This window comes from Chiloscyllium plagiosum, unplaced genomic scaffold (genome assembly GCF_037043375.1).
Source record: "Chiloscyllium plagiosum isolate Xiang-an unplaced genomic scaffold, Cpla_swu_hap1 HiC_scaffold_45, whole genome shotgun sequence".
Lineage (NCBI taxonomy): Eukaryota > Metazoa > Chordata > Chondrichthyes > Orectolobiformes > Hemiscylliidae > Chiloscyllium > Chiloscyllium plagiosum.
In genome coordinates, this window is record NW_028270183.1 from 28,356,427 (window position 1) to 28,377,328 (window position 20,902).

Genomic DNA, 20,902 nt, shown 5'->3' on the forward strand with positions numbered 1-20,902 from the left:
AGCCTCGGGTGACTGTCTGTGTGGGTTTCCACCGGGTGCTCCGGTTTCCTCCCACAGTCACCAAGATGTGCAGGTTAGGGTGAACCTGCCTATAGTGTTATGTGCATTATACAGGGGTAAATATAGGGAAATGAGTTTGGGTGGGTTGCTCTTCGGAGGGTCTGTATGGACTTCATCGGCCGAAGGGCTGTTCCCTCACCGTGGAGAATCTCAACTCCCGCCTGGGCAGCCTACAGCCTGGAGTAGTCAACATTGAATTATCCAATTTCAAATAACCTCCCTTCCCATCCTCCAGCCCCTACCCCATTCCACTGCTCCCTACCAACTATGGGATTCATTTCTCCCATTGACTAACCAGGTCGTACCCTCTACATGTATTCACCTATCCCCACTTCACTACGCTGCTCCCACCATCCACTTTATCTGCAGCTCCACCCACATCCTCCCCCTGTCCTGGAGAAGGGTCCCGAAACGTTGCCCTCTCCACCTCCTGATGCTGCCTGGCCTGCTGTGTTCTACCACCCTCCTGCCTGTCCACCTAGGGTCAAGGCCGCAGCAGCAGAGGGAGAAGTAAGTGTCAGGTGACCGGTCCTCCAGGAGGGTGAATCAATCCTCGATCACATCAATGACCATGTCCTCCAGGGAGACTGGATCAATTCCTCATCACATCAATGACCGGTCCTCCAGAGGATGGATCAATCTCCCACCTCATCGATGACCCTGTCCTCCAAGGGGATGAATCAATCCCTGATCCCATTGATCACCCAGTCATCCAGGAGGATCGAGTCATAGAGATGTCGAGCACGGAAACAGACCCCTCACTCCAACTCGTCAATGCCGATCTGATATCCTAAATTGATCTAGTCATGATTTGGAGACGCAAGTGTTGGACTCGGGTGTACAAAGTTAAAATTCGGACAACACCAGGTTATTGTCCAACAGGTTTATTTGGAAGTACTAGAGAATGTAACTTCTAAAAATTGTGAGATTTACAAATGCAAAAACTGAAACGAATATGCTCATTCTAAAAGATGAGACACTTAACAAACAACCCAGGTATTTGTTAATATATAATTTCTGCTCTGTGACAATGTAAACCCTTGCTATAAATTCTGTGTCTTATAATCCTATTCTCCACAATCACCTGATGTGGGAGCAGTGTGCCGAAAGCTTGTGCTTCCAAATAAACCTGTTGGACTATAACCTGGTGTGATTCTTTTTTAAAAATGATCTATTCCCATTTGCCAACACCCGGTCCATATCCCTCTCATACTTTGCTATTCATATACCCATCCAGATATATTTTAAATGCTGTAATTGTACCAGCCTCTACGACTTCCTCTGGCAGCTCATTCCAGACACACACCACTCTCGGCAGGAAATAAATTGCCTTTAAGGTCCCTTTTCTAAATCTCTCCTCTCTCACGTTAAAACTAAACCCTCTTGTTCTGGATTCACCCACTTTAGGGAAACATCATTGTCTATATACCATATCCATACCCCTCATTATTTTATAATTCTCTATAAGGTAACCCCTCAGCGTCCGACGCTCCAGAGAAAATAGCCCAGCCTAATCAATCTCTCCCTAAATTTCAAACCCTCCAACCCTGGCAACATCCCTATAAATCTTTTCTGAACCTTTTCACATTTCAAAACATCCTTCCAAATGCAGACAAACTGGAATTGCACGCAGTCTTCAAAACGTGGACTAATTACTGTCTTGCACAGCTGCAACATGACCTCCCAACTCCTATACTCAGTGCACTGACCAATAAAGGAAACCATACAAACCACTTTCACTATCCTGTCCGAGACTCCATTTCCAAGGAGCAATGGAGGTGCACTTGAAGGTCTTTTTTCAGCAACACTTTCCAGGACCTTACCAGTCAGTGCATAAGTCCTGCTCTGATTCGCCATTCCAAAAGGCAGCAACTCAGTTATCCAAATTCAACTCCATCTGCCATTCCTCAGCCCAACTGATCAAAATCCCATTGTAATCTGAGGTAACCTTCTTCACTGTCCAATACACCTCCAATTGTGGTGTCATCTGCAAACTTACTTACTGTACCTCCGATGTTCACGTCCAATTATTGATAAAAATGATGAAAAGTAGCGGATTCAGCACCAATCCCTGTGGCACTCCACTGGTCACAGACCTCCAGTCAGAAAAACATCCCTCCACCATCACCCTCTGTCTTCTACTTCGAGACAGTTCTGTATCCAAATGGCAAGTTCTCCCTCCATTTCATGTGATGGAACGTTGCTAACCAGTCTACCATGAGGAACCATGTCCATATGAATCACGTCCATTGCTCTGCCCTAATCAATTCTCTATGTTGCTTATTCAAAAACCTCAAACAAGTTTGTGAGACACAAGTTCGCATGCACAAAGCCTTGTTGACTATCCATTACCACTCCTTGGTTCCAAAAACATGTAAATCCTGTCCCTCAGGGTTCCCTACAACAACTTGCTCACCATTGACTCATTGGTCTAACATTCCCTGGCTTAACCTTATATCTTTCTTAAATAGTGGCAACACGTTAACCAACCTCCAGTTATCTGGCACCTGAGGTCTAGCTATTGATGATACAAATATCTCAGCAAGGCGCTCAGCGATCACTCCCCTAGCTTCCCACACAGGTCTAAGATAAACCTGATCAAGTCCCAGGAATCTATCCACTTTTATCCATGTTAAGACATCCAGCACTTCCTTCTCTGTAATATGGTCATTTTTCAAAACGTTGCTATTTATTTCACCATTTTCTTTACCTTCCATGTCCTTCTCCACTTTAAACACTGATGCAAAGTTCTCGTTTAGTATCTCCTCCATCTCCTGCATTTCCACACAAATGCCGTCTTCTTGATCTTTGAGGGGCCCGATTCTCTCCTTACTTTCCTTTTTGTCCTTAATGTATTTGTAAAATCCCTTTAGATTTTCCTTAATCTCCTTTGCCATCCTGATTTCCCTCTTAAGTATACTCTTACTGCCTTCATACTCTTTTAAGGATTCACTTGATGTATCCTGTCTATATCCGACATATGCTTCCTTCTTTCTCTTTACCAAACCCTCAATTTCTTTAGTCATCCGTCATTCCCTATACCTACCAGCTTTTCCTTTCACCCTGACAGGGATACACTGTCTCTGCACTCTCGTTATTACATTTCTGAAGGCTTGCCATTTTCCAGCCGTCCCTTTACCTGCAAACGTTTTTCCCAATCAGGTGTTGAAAGTTCGTGCCTAACACCGTCAAAAGTAGCCTTCCTCCAATTTAGAACTTTCAGAGCCCCCTGAGATGAGAGAAACAAAGTAATTTTTTTCTTTAATTTCTATGTTTAACCTGTTGATTATTTCCAGCACCCAAGGAGTTTTGTTAAATTGTTGCCGGTTCATTTACATTTTTAAAGCTGTTGATCAAACTCCCAAATGTCAACCTGGATTTCAAAATCATAAATACTTCCCAGAATCCTCATTGACAACAAACCATGTGATGAATCAATCCTCGATCACATCACCCAGTCCTCCAGGGGCAGTGGATCAATCCCTGATCGAATCAAGTCCTCCAGGGTTATATATCAAGCGTCGATCATATCGATCACCTCCCCCAGAAAATGGAGCCATAATGTGTTTAAAGAGATACAATGCCATGCTCTGCGGCACTCCACAAATGGTGGAATGTATTTTTTTCCGGGATAATTTGCTCCAATTCCTGTTCATTTTGTCTCACAATGACCCGAGTGACTCAAAGGCGCAATGGGCCTCGCGATGACGTCATCACACGATGGCCAGTCCATATGAGGAAGACTGACAAGGAGGAAGAGGGCGTCGGCAAGAGGTGACCTGTTCCAGAGCCGTGAGGGGTGGTACCACAGCACTCTCTGGTGACCTGGAGGAGGAATTAGCAGCCACAATCTGAATGAATAAAATTTCTTATTGAACAAAAATGTCCCACTGGGTCACTCTATTCTCCTCTCACCATCCTGTACAAGGCAGACCACCTACTCCGTGAAATTCCGCCTTGAAATCCTTCATTACTGTAATACTGGACATGTTTCAATATCACGAACTACAGAAGGATGAAAACCTTTAACATTATTGTCTATAATGTCCAGTAAGGTGAAGGCGAGGGTGGGTTGCTCATGGGAAACAGGAACAGGGTGGGCACTGGGTTTAGGTAGGATGATTCTCGGAGGGACAGACCAGACTCAATGGGCTAAATGTTCTCTAACTGCACTGCAGGGATTCTGAGTCTCATTGAGCTGGATGGTTACTTTGTGACGCAGAGCTAACAGCATGCGCTGTGTTACCCACACCAGCTGAGGTCACACTGAAGGCCTATCCCTCTCAACCCTGTGCTAGCACCCAAGGGAAACTCACCACCAGTTGGCACATTTTTGTGAGAGAGTGACCCTCCAGGACAATTGAGACAGTGCCAGTGACAGAGACACAGTGGGGTCAATCTAATGTCCCCAGGGGTCATTGGCAGACACACAGTGTAGTCAGTCTAATGTCCCCAGCGTTTAGTGACAGAAACACAGTGGGGTCATTCAGATCTACTTCCTCCCTTCCCCTAATGGACAGGATTGATGCTGCCTTTCCTCATGGATTCAGACATGCTGCCAGACAGAGTCATGCTCTCATGTACCACTGGACAGTCCTGGCTGGTCAACTTCCAGAGAGACAAATACAAGTCACCGGGTCATTGATTCTAGGAGAGTTATTCTTCTGAGTGGATTCTCCAGGGTGTGTGTTTTGTCCAGAGCCTCCCATATACCATTGTCTACGTTCTCTATCATATAGTCCGGGAGAAGATAGAAGGAGGTCCTGTTTGTGGATCACATCATAAGGTTCTTATAAAACAATTCTCTGATCTTCAAATATATCAGACAGTGAAGAAGTTATGGAAGAGATTGCTGGGCCTCTCGCTGAGATATTTATATTATCGACAGTCGTGGCTGGGGAGACAGAAACTGGAGGGTGGCTGATGTGGTGCCTTTATTTCTATAAGTTGGTGCGGAAAAGTGAGGAAACCTTAGACCAGTGAGTCTGTCATCAATGTCGGGGAAGCTTTGACAGAAATATAATAACTTGAACAAATATGTGACAAACGAGAAATTGTTTACATGCGGAACTTGTTGAGAGAGTTGAGAGAAATGTTTTTAATTCCCGAAACTGAAAGCTGGATTATTTGAAGATTCATTTTTTTCATTTGTTGAGTTAATTCATAGAGTAGATTCGCTACAGTGTGGAAACAGGCCCTTCAGCCTAACATGCCCACATCGACCCTATGAAGAGTATCACACCCAAACTCATTCCTCTGCATTTACCCCAACCTACAAATCCCTGAACACAATACGCAATTCAGCATGGCCAATTCATCGAACCTGCACATATTTGATCCGTGGGAGGAAGCCCACGCAGAGACAGGGAGAATGTGCAAACTCCACGCAGACAATCGCCTGAGGGTGGAACCAAACCCAGGTCCCTGCGGCTGTGAGGCAGCAGTGCTTACCACTGTGTCACCGTGATATTAAGTCTTTGATTTCTTTTGAATATTAATGTTACTTTTCTTTACTATTTTTTGCATGTTCCATGTTAGATCTGTGGGTAAGGAAAGACAGTTAATTTTTAGTTGTAAGATGCTATTGACAGCTTCTTCATTTTACATTTAATGTCATTGAAGACATACAGGAGACACTCGGTGTGATGCTGAGTAAGTTTCAAGAAGTGATTGCACAACAGGACAAGTCAGATAGGTGATTGACTGTTAGGAAAGGTCAGAGGTGAGTTCAGACGTCTCGTATGGCTATTCCTCTTTGTTTTGTTTTGGGTGCTGTTGGAAGAGATAGTCTTTCAGAGGAAACTGGCAATAGTATTCATAGCTTGCGCACTAAGAATGAATCTGATGTTAAACTGGTTTGTCAAGATTTCAAAGAATAATTATTAATGGGACTCTGCTGTCAGCGGCTCACACAAGAGATCCTGCAGCAGGGAGGGTCAATCTAGGAGAGTATGCTGCTTTTCTGAGGCCAGTGTAAAGGACACCTTAAAATGTGTGAAGCAGATTGTCAAAGGGGAGAGTGACAAGCTGGAATTTATTTCACACATCAGTAGGAATGACATAGTTAGGGAATGGGTTAAAGCTGCAGAGGAACGAGCTGCGGCCTCCGAAGACAGCTGCTGAATCTTCGTGGATCAGGTCCAGGCTCTGGAACGCTGAGACCAGGCCTTGGAAGAGCAGATCCGACGATCTTGAAAATCGAGGCCATCGGAAGAATATTTGGTTGCTGGGCCTTCGCGAACGGGAGGGGGAAGGCCAGCTTGCTGACCTTTGGAGCAGTATCTACCAAAACTGCTGAAGCTGCAGTCTGAGTTAGGCCGGGTGCGGGTTGAGTGGGTGTGCACAAGCCGGGTTCTGACCAGCGGCCCTCCTCGGTCCTAGTGCGATTCGAACAATACAGGGAAAAACAAATGCTGCTGGCAGCATCCAGAGATTTGAAGCATCCCCAAGCTATGGTATACAAGGGTTCCAAAGTAGTGCTGTTCCAGGACTTCTCTTCAGTTGTGGTTCGCAAACAGAAGGCGTTTGACGAGGCAAAGAAGCGTCTGAGGGGTTTAAATTTTCTGTGCTCCTTGAGATACCTGGCAATGTCGTGCTTCAGTCACGGAGGGCCTGCGTATAAGTTCGGATCGCCAGAAAACGTAAAGGAATTTTTGGATGCTCACAAATAGACTGAAGGACTTGAGCTATACAGAGAATGATTTAATTTTACTCCTTTTTTACTTCCTCATCCTTCCCTCTTTTTTCTTTTTCATCTTTCCTTGGAGGCGTGTTTGTTTATCTTTTAACTCTTATTTATAACTAGCTTGGTTTATCAGGTTGTTGGGGGATGTTTTTGAGTTTACATTTAACATTTGCTGGGATTGTAATTTAATATATTTATTTTATGCTGCTGTTTTGTCAGGAATGCCGAGGATAATATTATGGAGGGGGCGGGTTGGTTGCGTATTTTTAATTTCTGCTGTTATAAGACATTGGTATTTGGGCACCTTACTTTGCGATAAACAAATAATAAACAACTTTGCGATGTCTGGGCCAAGGGCATGGATGTAGCTGATTAGAGTCATGGTGGGATCATTAGATGGTAGGAGTGCCCCCTTTGGACAAGGGGGAAAGTCTCCTTTGAGTTATGTCTTATGTTATTATTTCTTAGAATAGTTTTTATTTGCCTGTTTCAAAAGTTGTAGTTTTAAATTTATGTGAATTGTTTATGGTCTCTCCTCATTGATTTTTGAGTTGGGTTCTTCCTCCTGGGGGGGTCACGGACTTTCTTGAACAATCATGGCTAGCCATTTGTTTAAATGGTGCATCTGGAATGTTAACGGGAGCCACTCGCCAATTAAAAGGAAAAAAGATACTATCAAGTCTTAAAAAAGAGAGGGTTGATGTATCCCTTTTACAGGAGAGACACCTAACTGATAAGGAGCAATTAAAACTGCAGCAGGGAAGATTTGGTTAGGTGTTCTTTTGATATTTCAATTCGAACATTTGGGGAGTGACCATCTTTTTAGCCGGAAGAATCTTCCATTTCAAATGTTAAGCCAGATAAAAAAGCTGAGTCTGGACGGTTTATAATACTTAATGTTCTAATATATAGAGAGGAGTACGGGATTTTGAATGTATATTGCCCCCTGGTACATCCTTTTAAATTCATAACAGATGCACTCTCCAGGCTGGTGGACCTCAGGGTGCGTCACATAAGTTTCGGGGGAGATTATAATTGTCTTATCGACCCTGAGGTGGACGGGATGCCTAGGGGCTCTGCGGGCATATCCCTGAGATCTAGGCTGTTGGCTGATCGGAATAGGGAGTTGGAACTGGTAGATGTGTGGAGATTTCGTCAAGCTGAGGGCAGAGATTTCTCTTTTTATTCTAACCCGCTGAAATGCCATAGAAGAATCAATATGAATTTTGTTCCTTCCACCTTTGTAAATTCGATATTTTCATGTTAAAAAGGGAATATAGCTATTTCCAACCACGCAGTAGCGTACATGGAGGTCAAGACTAGTGGTGACAAGATGGATTCCTGACATTAGCGTATAGACCTGTTCAGCTTTCTGGGACATTAACTCAGGTACGGCCAGTAACCCATCAGCGATGTGGGAGACTGCAAAGGCATATGTGCGTGGCTTGATTATCTCAAATTCTGTGACCCGGAAACAACAGAGGGGAGACGAACAACATCTGCTCGAGGCTCGCCTGACGGCAGCTGCGTCAATGTATGTGGATAGGCTCTCCATCACTAAATTACAGCAGATCGCAGCCCTCAGGGCTACTTTGAACATCACACTTACTCAAAAGGCGAAGAGGGACATACCATTTGTGAAGCAGAGATTATTTGAGCACGGCAATAGGCCGGGCAGGTATCTAGCATACCTTGCTGGAAAGAAAAAGGCTCCCCAAACCATTACATTTATTACAGAAGGTACCGGTATTTTGACTTGTGATTCTAAAAAGATCAATGCAGCTTTTAGAAATTCTATTTTGAACTGTATCAGTCGGAGGGCTGTGAGGATAGAGCGAGGAAGATGGAGTCTTCTTTTAAGAATCTGGACCTCCCGGGCTTAACCTCAGAGCAGGTGCCTTTCTTTAATGCTGCCCTGACAACTCAGGAAGTTCAGGAGGCGGTGAGGCAGCTCCAGAGCGGTAAAGCACCTGGGCCAGATGGAATTTCATGTTGATTTCTATAAAGAGTTTAAAGACGAATTGGTCGGACCACTTATAGACATGTACAACTACTCATATAGTCAGGGTAGTCTCCCACCCTCTCTGAGAGAAACAAATATCTCGCTTATCCTTAAAAATAGGAAAAGCCCCAGATGACTGAACTTCGTACAGACCTATATCTTTATTGAATGTGGACTTTAAAATCCTTTCAAAAATGCTGGCATTACGATTGGAGAGGGTTTTACCGTTTTATAAAAGAGGATCAGATGCGGTTTAGTTAGTGTCACAGATCTACTAATAGTGTCAGAAGAGTCTTCAATATGGTACAAGTCTACCAGTAGAGAGCGATACCAGGATTAGTCGTCTCCCTAGATGCAGAGAAAACATTCAGAAGGGTGGAAAGGCCATAGCTTTTTTATACTATGGAACAGAATGGCATTGGAGAGGTTTTTACCCAATGGGTCGCAGAGTTATATAACGACCCAAAAGCAGCGGTGATTACCAATGGCATGAGATCGGATGCTTTTAGTGTTGGCAGAAGTTACCGTCAAGAATGCCCTCTCTCGCCACTACTATTTACACGAGTGATCAAGCCGCTGGAAGAAGCCATCCAAACTGACACTAGTATAATGGCCCCGGAGGTAGGATCAGACAAGCATAAAATTACTCTCTGCGGATGCCATCCTTCTTTTCTTAAATGATCCATTGACATCTGTGCCCTGCTTAATTCAAGTGGTTAATTTGTTTGATGTGTTTTCAGCGTACAAAATTAACTTTATGAAATCAGAGAGCATGCTGAGAGACGTTCTTACCAGCATATCCAATTTTACAGATGGATCCTACTTCCCTTTTCGGTGGTCACTGGGAGGATTTTTCTATTTATGTATTTTTGATACCCTGGTATTTGATCAGCTATATAAAGCTAATTATACGCATTTATTGGAGAAAATAAGGCAGAACCCCCAACGCTGGGAAGATCTTCCGATATCCTGGATTGGAAGAATAGCTGTGGTCAAAGTGAATGTTCTCCCTCGACTATTATACCGCATGAGAATCTTCCTTTTGATGTTGCCGAGTCAGGCGCTGTGTAAGCTTTATGGTTGGCTTGGTTCTTTTGTTTGGAGTCATAGACGGCCCTTTATTAAATTAGATAAGTTGCAGCTCTCACAGGTAAGGGGAGGTCTAGATTTTCCGGAGTTTAGGAAGTACCAGCCGAGCTCCCTGCTATCATATGTGACTGATTGGGGCTCTTGTGATCCACAACCAATGTGGCTGGATATCGAGGTTCTCAAGCAAAATGCCCACTCATCAATCTATTGTTTATGGATAAGATGAGAATTGTCACGGATCATTGTAAAAACCCAATTGGCCTGAACACAATCAAATCTTGGAGGGTGATATGACAGGTTGAGGGCAATTTACAAAACAAACCTGCCTCTTTACTCCTATAGAAGGAACGTTGGAATTTCACCCAGGCTTGTCAGATGTTGGATTTAACATTTGGGCGTTCAGAGGCTTCTCCTTTTGGGAGATCTGTTCGATGGGGAGGTCATGATGTTCTTTGAACAGTTGCTTTAGAAGTTCGGGTTACTTAGCAAGGATCTATTTTGATATTTTGAAGGACGAGACTTCATACAAAAAAACCACATTGATGATTAATCCTTCCAAATCAGATATCGAAAGGAGAGTGCTTCCGACGATGGATGCACCCTCGTTCAGTACTCTCTATCATTCACTAGGTAATAAGATATCGAAGGACATTGAAAGGCTATGTAAAACCTGGACACAAGAATTAGGGATGGAAATCTCGTTCTAGATGTGGTATGATATCTGCAAAAATACCAGGAAGATCTCTATCTGTAATAGGACTCAAACTATTCAATTGAAGATACTTCATAGGGCCCATGTAGCACCAGAGCGGCTTGCAAAGTTCAAGACAGGAGCGTCCCCAGTGTGTCCTAAATGTAAAATAGAAGTTGGTACTATCACTCATTGTTTGTGGACATGTCATAAGATTTGTAAATACTGGGACAGTGTAACGAATGCCTTGGCAAAGATTTTGTGAACGGAGAATGGGATGCACCCCATGTCTCTCCTTTTTGGCTTTCCAACTCTTGCTTCTCTCGATGCATATGGGAAGAAACTGTTTACTACCCTCTACTTTTGTGCGACGAAAAACATGTTAGCAACCTGGGTATCGGAAAGTCGAATTGGCATTGTATAATTATTGAACATATTCCCCTGGAATTCCTTACGAATATAGTGCACCAAAAAGCGGAACTGTTTTATAGAACATGGTGGCCATTCTTGAGCTACACCGATGCATGAGGGTCGGCCATACTACCTAGGGCCTTTGTTTAGCCGTGAGGATGATGTTTGTCAGTTCGGGGGACCCTGGGAAGAAGAATTCCGTATAAATACGGTCTTGTTATGACTTGATATGATTTTCTTTGAATGCGTATTTATTTATTTAACTTTTTGTTTATTTTTGTTGTAAGTGATGTACTATTCTGTAGTCTTCCTTAATATATAGAATCGTCTTTCTTATATCTTACTTTGTGTCTTGGTAGTCTGTAGAGTCGATTCGTAGTTCGTGTCGTAATTTATGCCAATGTTGTCATTGTATTGCAAAATGGTTACACTATTTTGTATTTGTTTTGTAACTTCATAAAAAAACCCAAAAACATTTTCCTTTTCAATAAAAATATTTATAAAAAAGCAGAACATTCAAGAAATAATCTCGGATTTCCTTCCAAGTTCTAATGAGGGAAGGAATAAAAGGATAGGTCAGATAAATCAGTGGCTGAAGAGGTGGTGTAGCCTTCAGGGATTGTGTTTCATCGCTCATTGGAATCTCTTCTGGGACAGAAAAGACCTATTCAAGAAAGATGGGTTTCACCTGAATTTGAAAGGGACTGATATCCTGGCCGGAAGATTTTATACTTCTATTTCTAGAGCGTGTACACTTTTAAAGATGGGAGTGGAAACTTCCTAAATAAGAGTGAAAATAGAAAGATGGGTGAGGATGATTCTGAAGAAGAAAAATCAAGTTAATTAGAAAAGGCAGTCGGGAGAAAGTCAGACAACCAAATAACTCCAAAGATTTAAACTGAATTTACTTCAATGCAAGTGGTCTTACAGATATGAGCAATGAACTCAGGGCATGTATCACGACATGGGACTGGGCTGTTGCAGTTATGATGGAAGGCTGAGGGGAGGACAAGAATAGCAGTTCAATGTTCTGAGTTTAAATGTTATATGAAGGATAGGAAGAGAGATAAGAGAGGAGAGGGATGGATTTTTAATTAAATTGAACATTACTACTGAAATTAGAGCAGATATGTCTGAGATAACCTTCAGTGAACACGTATGGGTTAAAATTAGAAAGTAGAAAGGAATGGTCAACTTCATGGGTTTGTCCTATACCACATCCCCCCCCCCCCCCCCACAATAGTCTGAAGGAACTTGAGGAGCAAATATGTCGAGATCTCAATATCTGCGAGAATACTAAAGTCGTAAAAGTAAGGGATTTTAATTTTCCAAACACTGACTGGGACTGCCATCGTGTTAACGGTTTGGATGATGACGAATTTGTTAAATGTACTCAAGAAAATGCATATATAGGGAGCGAAACCGGAAATTCCTGGAATCCGACCAGCATGGAAACAGGTCATTCAGCACAACATGTCCACACCGACACTCGGAAGAGAATCCCACCTGGGCTAGTACACCTACTCCATATTTCCCGTGACTAACTCACCCAACCTACACATTCGTGGACACTATGGTATAATTCAGCGTGCGTAACAAACCCAACCTACACTTCTGTGGACAAAATCATGTAATTTAGCACGGCTAGCACACCCAAACTACATATCCGTGTAACTATGGTGTAGTTTAGCATGGCTAACACACCCAACCTACACCTCCGTGTGATTATGGAGTAATTACGTATGGCTAACACACCCAACCTACACATCCATTGACGCTATGGTGAAATTTACCATGGCTAACACACCCAGCCCTCACATCCATAGACACTATAGTGCGATTCAGCTTGGCCAACCAACCTAATTTGCACATCCTTGGATTTTGGAAGAAAACACAGCACCGGGAGGAAACCCACGCAGACAGAGGGACCATGTACAAACTCCTCAAAAACTCCATTGATGGAGGGTAGAATCGAAATTGGGCCGCTTTTGCTTTGAAGCAGCAGTGTTAACCACTGAGTGATGGTGCCATTGTGATGTCTTTTAGGAAATAAGGCAAGGCAAATGACTGAAGTGTTACTAGGGGAACACTGCAACGAGTGACCATAATGCTATCAGATTTTAAAAAAAAACATTATGGAAATGGATAAGTCGATCACAAAAATAAAGATAATCATTGGAGCATGGCACATTTTGAGGTTACAGTAAATGAGCTTTGTAAAGTAGATTGGAGTAAACTGTTCACAGATAAAAGGATGACTGACAACTGGGAGACCTTCAATCGTGTGATAATGAAAGTTCAGAAACATAATGTTCCTGTGAGAGTGGAAGACCATTTTGGTAAGGTTAGGGCACAAGGAGAAATGCAGTTATTGATGTTTTTGTCAAGAATATAAAGGAATAAAATATCAGATACAGACAATTGGGATCAACCGAATCTCTTGTCGAGTTTAAAGGGTGTAGGGGCACTCTTAAAAAGGAAAGCAGGAAGGCAAAGATGGGATGAGATACCCTTACCAGAATAGGTTAACGATTAATCAAGAACGATTCTCCAACTCCATTAAGAGCAAGAGAGCAAGCTGAGAGAGAGTAGACCTATCTGAGAGTAGTCATGATTCGGAGATGCCGGTGTTGGACTGGGGTGTACAAAGTTAAAAATCACACAACACCAGGTTATAGTCCAACAGGTTTAATTGGAAGCACACTCGCTTTCGGAGCGACGCTCCTTCATCAGGTGATTGTCACCTGATGAAGGAGTGTCGCTCCGAAAGGTAGTGTGCTTCCAATTAAACCTGTTCGACTATAACCTGATGTTGTGTGATTTTTAACTTTATCTGAGAGTAAATAGGTTTGCGCTTGTCTTGAAGTTGAAGAGATGGGACAGATAGTAAATGAGTATTTTGCATCAGTTGTGACTGTTGAGAAAGAAATGGGTATTAGATATATCAGGGAAGTAAATATTGTTGTCGTGAGTGTGGTGCTGGAAAAACACAGCAGGTCAGGTAGCATTCAAGGAATAGGAGAATCAACGTTTTGGGCATAAGCCTTTCATCAGGAATGCGGCTTGTGGGCTGAGGGCTGAGAGATAACTTGGAGGAGGGTGTGACTGTGTCAAGGAAGCAAGAAATGTGATAGGTAGATGAAAGTGGAGAAGAAGGTGATAGGTGGGAGAGGTGAGTGGAGCAGATGGATGGGCAGGAAGATGGACAGATGGGACAGTTCAAGAGGGCTGTGCCAAGTTTGAGGTTTGCGGCTGGGAGAAGGTTGGAGGGAGAGGAAATGAGGAAACTGGTGACATCCGCATTGATCCCCTGTAGTTGCAGGTTCCTAAGATGGAAGATGAGGCCTCACACATTTGACCCAGAGGGAGATGTTGAATACGCTGTGGCTGTTTTCCCTGGACAGTTGGAGGTTGAGGCGTGACCTCATAGAGGTTTATAAAATCACGGGGACAAGGATAGGGTAAATTGTCAAAGTCTTTTCTCTGAGTCCAGAACTAGAGGACATAGGTATCAGCTAGGGATCAAATGGACAAATGTTTCACACAAGGGTAGTGTGTATATGGAAGGAGCTGCCACAGGAAATGGTGCAGGCTAGTACAATTACAACATTTAAAAGGCATCTGGATGGGTCGATGAATAGGAAGGGTTTGGAGAGATATGGGCCAAGTACTGGCACATGGAACTAGATTGGGTTGGAATATCTGGTCAGTATGGATGAGTTGGACCGAGGGGTCTCCGTGCTGTACATCTTTATGACTGTATAATTCTCTGACTGAAATCGATGAAATCTGTAATTTCTTTGACTATCACACCAGCTGGTAATATTACACCACAGCTGAACAGTTAACACTTTTACAGAGATTTTACAGAACAAGATTTACATCCGTCCAAGAAAGCAAATAAATCAATGGATGACTTTGAAACATTTTGAATAGAGTGAGAATGTAAAATGGAGAATTTGGAGAACAACATGCCTGTGTAGTTCACTCTGGTCAGTGGATGGTCAGGAAATGGGATTTGTTGATAAAACAAACCAAGAGGGTGGAAGAAATGTGGACAAAGTAAATGTATGGCGTTTATAATCCAGTGTCAGGCTGATGTGGCGCTGGAATACAAAGACCCTGAGGTAATAATGGAATGAATGACTGATTCAGTAATTATGAGCAGCGGCAGGGATGGGTTTCAAAGCTGTGTTCCAGATGGAAACAATAAATCTTGGTGATGATGCAAACATCTTCCTGCGTTGATCTCAGGCTCCAATATCAAGCCACAAGCAAACAGGGTTCATCCAGAGTCAGTTCCTGCTGAGCACGAAAGAGTCAGTGAGATCAGTGTTGATCAGAGAATGCCATGAGGAAGAGTGGAGATGTTCCTGTCATTGCTTTTCCCACGTTGACCTGCATCAGAGGGCATTGAGTGCCTCCCTCTGAACGTCCTGATAATCTGAACCATGGAAATATTCAGTAGTGAATCCAAACACCATATCCTAAGTTGGATACTCATCACAATCAATATTTAATGCAATCAAGATAAAAGGATCTGTCCTCTGGCTTTGAGACCAGTAAGAGTTAGGAAACTCATAGGATTTGGCAAAATAAGTTGTGACACAGACTATCCACCGGGGGAGCTAATGCCCTGAAAGTCCTTCACCTCGATATTTCTCCTGGGTGACAAAGTGGAATCAGGGAATGTGGTGCCTCTGGACTTTCAAAGGCTTTTGACTAGGTTCCATACGAGAGATTAGTAACCAAGATTCATGGTTTTGGAGGTAGTGTACTGACATGGATAGAGAATTGGTTGGCAGACAGGAAGCAGAGAGCTGGAATAAATGGTTCCTTTTCAAAGTGGCAGGCTGTGAGGAGTGGGGCATTGCAGGGTTCAGTGCTGGGACCCTGGCTGTTCACAATATACATTAACCATTTGGATGCAGGAATTGAATGCAATAACTCCAAACGTGCAGACGATACTGAGCTGGGCAGCAGTGTGCGCTGTGAGGAGGATGCTCAGATGCTGCAGGGTGACTTGGACAGACTGGCTGAGTAGATGAACATATGCCAAATGCAATACAACATGGATAAATGTGAGGTTATCCACTTGAGTCGCAGTAACAGGAGGCAGATTATGATCTGAATGGCGAGAGTTTAGGAAAAGTGAGATCTGGGCGTTGTAGTGGAACAGTCTCTGAAGGTTGACACGCAGGGGCAGCAAGCAGTGAACAAAGCTAATGGGGTATTGGAGTAAGGATGTCTTGCTGAAGTTATACAGGGCCGTGGAGATGGCACACCTTGAGTGCTGTGTGCAGTGTTTGGCCTCCTAGTCTGAGGAAGGAGATTCTTGCTATTAAGGGATTCAAACCCACCAAAATACTAAAGCAGCAGATAATGAACTTGAAAGACCCTATACAGACAACAAGCAAAACTAATGCAATTTACAAAATACCTTACAAGAACTATAACAAGCACTACGTTGGAGAAACAGGCAGAAATCTAGCCACAGGTCAATACACCACAAAAGGACTTGACCCACTCTCACTAGCATCTTTGCATTCAGATGAGGAAGGACACAACTTCGACTGGGACAACGCATCCATCGTAGGTCAAGCCCAACAGAGACATCCACGAGAATTTCTAGAAGCATGGTATTTCAACTAGAACTCTATCAGTAACCACATTGAGTTGGATCCCAATTACCACACCTGAGAAAAATAACAGGAAATGTCATCACCCCAGGAAAGGATGTCACGACAGGAATGATGTCTCCAACTCAAGGAAACCTAAACACATAAATAACAAGCGGGCCATGCCACCAGTGCTTCATCTGGAGGCTCACTGATGATCTTACCTAGTATGGTGACGAAACATCCAAAAACAAACCGTCCAACTCAGCGAGCAAACTTACATCCAGGACCTCAACATGAGCTAAGAATCTTCTCAGAACTCGCTAAAACCGATGGGCGCAATGCACTAAAACCGGACTGAAAATGGGAAACAATACCATCTGACAGCGCCACCCGTACTACCTGCACCAATGCATATGGAAACATGTACTACCTAAATGTTTTGAATACAACCCTTCCCGTAACACCTCGCTCGCCAAAAGAGTAGCAGAACAAAATGGCCAAGAATGCTGAGAGGAATGATTAATAATGCCCACAACAGACTCTGTAAATACAACCAGGAAATTATTTACTCACTAATGCAACAGACCATGAATGAACAGACACAGTACAACAAGCCACAGACATTAGACAGCGGCAAACAGAGAAAATGAAAAAAAGACCTACAGAAAAAACTAGACAAACTTACACAAAATAACAACACGGACAACACAGAAGCATGGATAAAATACATATCTGGCCGACCCTTAACAGACACTGAAAAAGCCGTCTTAGTAAGAGGATGATGTTACAACTTCCAGGATGTGGACAAGAAAGTTTTCTTGGCAGCATTAGAAACAACACTGAAAGACAATGAACTCACAGAAGAAACGCAGCAAACCATCAGAGAGACAGTCGCACCAAATTTAAGTAGTGAAAAAGGAAGGAAACTCATTCAATACACAAGAAAGCAAAGCACTGGAAAGACTAAAAAAAAGAGATAAAAACATTGTTACCCTACCTGCAGACAAAGGACGCTTGACAGTGATTTTAAACCAAAGAGGCAACATTGAGAAATTGAACGTACTATTTGCAGATACCAACACTTGCCAACAATTGGAGACAGAACTGATACACAAAGAGAGAACCGAATCACAGCCCTCCTGAAAAAATGTCAGAAATGTGGAGAAATAAATAAGACCGACTTCGAAACTGAAACCGAACTGATCCAGCACACCACAATTGTATGGGTTACCCAAAATTCACAGATCAGGAGCCCCCCTCAGAACCATAGTCTCACTACCTCGAACACCAACTTAGATATTGGCCAATGAGCTACACCAAAGACTACAACACTTAGTAGAAGACTCACCCTACTCCATCCACTCCATCCAAGAATTCCTGAAGACCATCACAGGCACCAAGATAGAAGAGGATGAAATAATGGTCTCCTGTGATGAAACAGCCCTGTTTACATCCATCAAGATTAATTGGCCAAAGAAACACTGACTACACTATTAGAAGAATCAGAGACACATACACCAAACAAAACAATCTTCATCAGCAAGGACAGTATCGTCAAGCTAATGGACCTATGCCTTACCATCCACTTCAAATTCAACAACAAAAGCTACAGACAAACCAAAGGAAAGCCCATGGGATCGCCGATATCAGGGTTCTTAGTCTTCAGTCATTGTTTTTACCTCGAGGCAGTAATGCACAGACTTCAACAAACAGCTCTGCTAACCATCCAACCCAAACTTTGGGACAGTACTTGGATATCACCTTTCTCATTACTAAACAAAACAAATTAGGGGAAAATTCAAGACCGGCAATAATACCTTTACTGGCATAAAATTCACTAAAGAGAAGAAAAACAGCAACAAACTGCCATTGCTAGATGACGCAGTGGAATAACCAATGGGGAACTTCAAACCAGCGTCTACAGGAAAATAACACATACTGACCAAATACTGAACTATAGAAGCAATCATCCCTATGCCCACAAACGAAGATACATTAGAATATTATTTCAACAAGCCACCACACACTGCAACACAGAGGAACGATGCGGGCAGAGGAAAATCACCGAAGCAGTGTATTCAAAAGTAATGGGTACCCAATGTACACAGTCCTCCAATGTCTCCGCAACAAACCTAAACAAGCAGACAAAACACGTGCAGAAACCCGAGCCACTCTCCCCACATTAAAGACATCTCAGAAATGACTGCCTGCTCAGCGAGCAAACCTACATCCTTTGCCTTAAATCGGATTGATGCATGGCCTTTTTCAAAACGTCTTTCTCACAAGGGGGATACACATCACAAAGTGAAGAGCAGCAATCAAAGGAAAACTAACCATGGAAAGATTATGCATTACAGATTTTAAAAATGTTCCTCTGAATCTAACTAGGGATAGATGAGAAATAGTGTCAACACGTCCAGCTCTCTATTCATCCTCAGAGTCATAGAGTCATAGAGGTGTACAGCGTGGAAACAGACCCTACGGTCCAACCCGTCTATGCCGACCAGATGTCCCAACCCAATCTAGATATACCCATCCAAATGCCTGTTAAATATTGCAATTGTACCAGCCTCCACTCACTTCCTCTGGCAGCTCATTCCATACACGTACTATCCTCTGCATGAAAAGGTTGCCCCTTAGGTCTCTTTTATACCTGTCCCCTTTCATCCTATAACTATGCCCTCTATTTCTGGACTCCCCGACCCCAGGGAAAAGATTTTGCCGATTTATCCTACCATGCCCCTCATAATTTTGTAAACCACTTTAAGGTCACCCCTCAGCCACTGACGCTCCAGCAAAACAGCTCCAGCCTGTTCAGCCTCTCCCCTTAGCTCAAATACTCCAACTCTAATAACAGGGCGGCACAGTAGCACAGTGGTTATCACTGCTGCCTCACAGCACCAGAAACCCGGGTTCAGTTCCCGCCTCAGGCGACTGTCTGTGTGGAGTTTGCACGTTCTCCACGTGTCTACGTGAGCTTCCTCCCACAGTCCAAAAATGTGGAGGTTAGGTGCATTGGACATGCTAAATTGCCCCATAGTGTTAAGGGAATGGGTCTGGGTGGGTTGCGCTTCGGCAGGTTGGTGTGGACTTGTTGGGCTGAAGGGTCTGTTTCCGCACTGAAAGTAATCTCATCTTTGTAATTTTTTCTGAATGCTTTCAAGTTTCACAACATCTTTCCGATAGGAAGGAGACCAGAATTGCACGCAATATTACAACAGTGGCCTAACCAATGTCCTGTACAGCCACAACATGACCTCCCAACTGCTGTACTCAGTACTCTGACCAATAAAGGAAAGCATACCAAACGGCTTATTCACTATCCTATCTACCTGGGACTCCACTTTCAAGGAGCTATGAACCTGCACTCCAAGGTCTCTTTGTTCAGCAACACTCCCTAGGACCTGACCATTAAGTATATAAGTCCTGCTAAGATTTGCTTTCTCAGCCCATTGGCCCATTTGGTTGAGATCCTGTTGTAATCTGAGGTAACCCTCTTCGCTGTCCATTACACCTCAAATTTTGGTATCATTTGCAAACTTACTAAATGTATCTCTTATGCTCGCATCCAAATCATCTATGTAAAAGACAGAAAGTAGAGGACCCAGCACCGTTCCTTGTAGAACTCCACTGTTCACAGACCTCCAGTCTGTAAAACAATACTCCACCACCATCTTTGAGCCAATTCTGTATCCAAATGGCTAGTTCTCCTTGTATTCGGTGAGATCTAACCTTGCAAATCAGTCTCCCATGGGGAACCTTGTCGAATGCCTTACTGAAGTCCATTTCGATCGCATCTACCGCTCTGCCCTTGTCAAACCTCTTTGTTACTACCTCAAAAAACTCAATCAAGGTTCTGAGACATGAATTCCCACGCACAAAGCCATGTTAACGATCCCGAACCAGTCCTTGCCTTATCAAATACCTGTACATCCTGTCCCTCAGGATTCCCTCCAACAACTTGCCAACCACCGAGGTCAGGCTCACCGTGTATAGTTCCCTGGCTTGTCTTTACCGCCCTTCCTAAACAGTGGCACCACATTTGCCAACCTCCAGTCTTCTGATATCTCATCTGTGACTATCGATGATATAAATATCGCAGCAAGAGGCCCAGCAAACACTTCTCTAGCTTCCCACAGAGCTTTCGGGTACACCTGATCAGGCCCTCGGGATTTATCCACCTTTACCCGTTTCAAGACATTCAGCACTTCCTCCTCTGTAATTTGGACATTTTGCAAGATTTCAACATTTATTTCACTACAGCCTATATCTTCCATATATTTTTCCACAGTAAATACTGATGAAAAATATTCATTTAAAATCTCCTCCATTTTCTGTGGCTC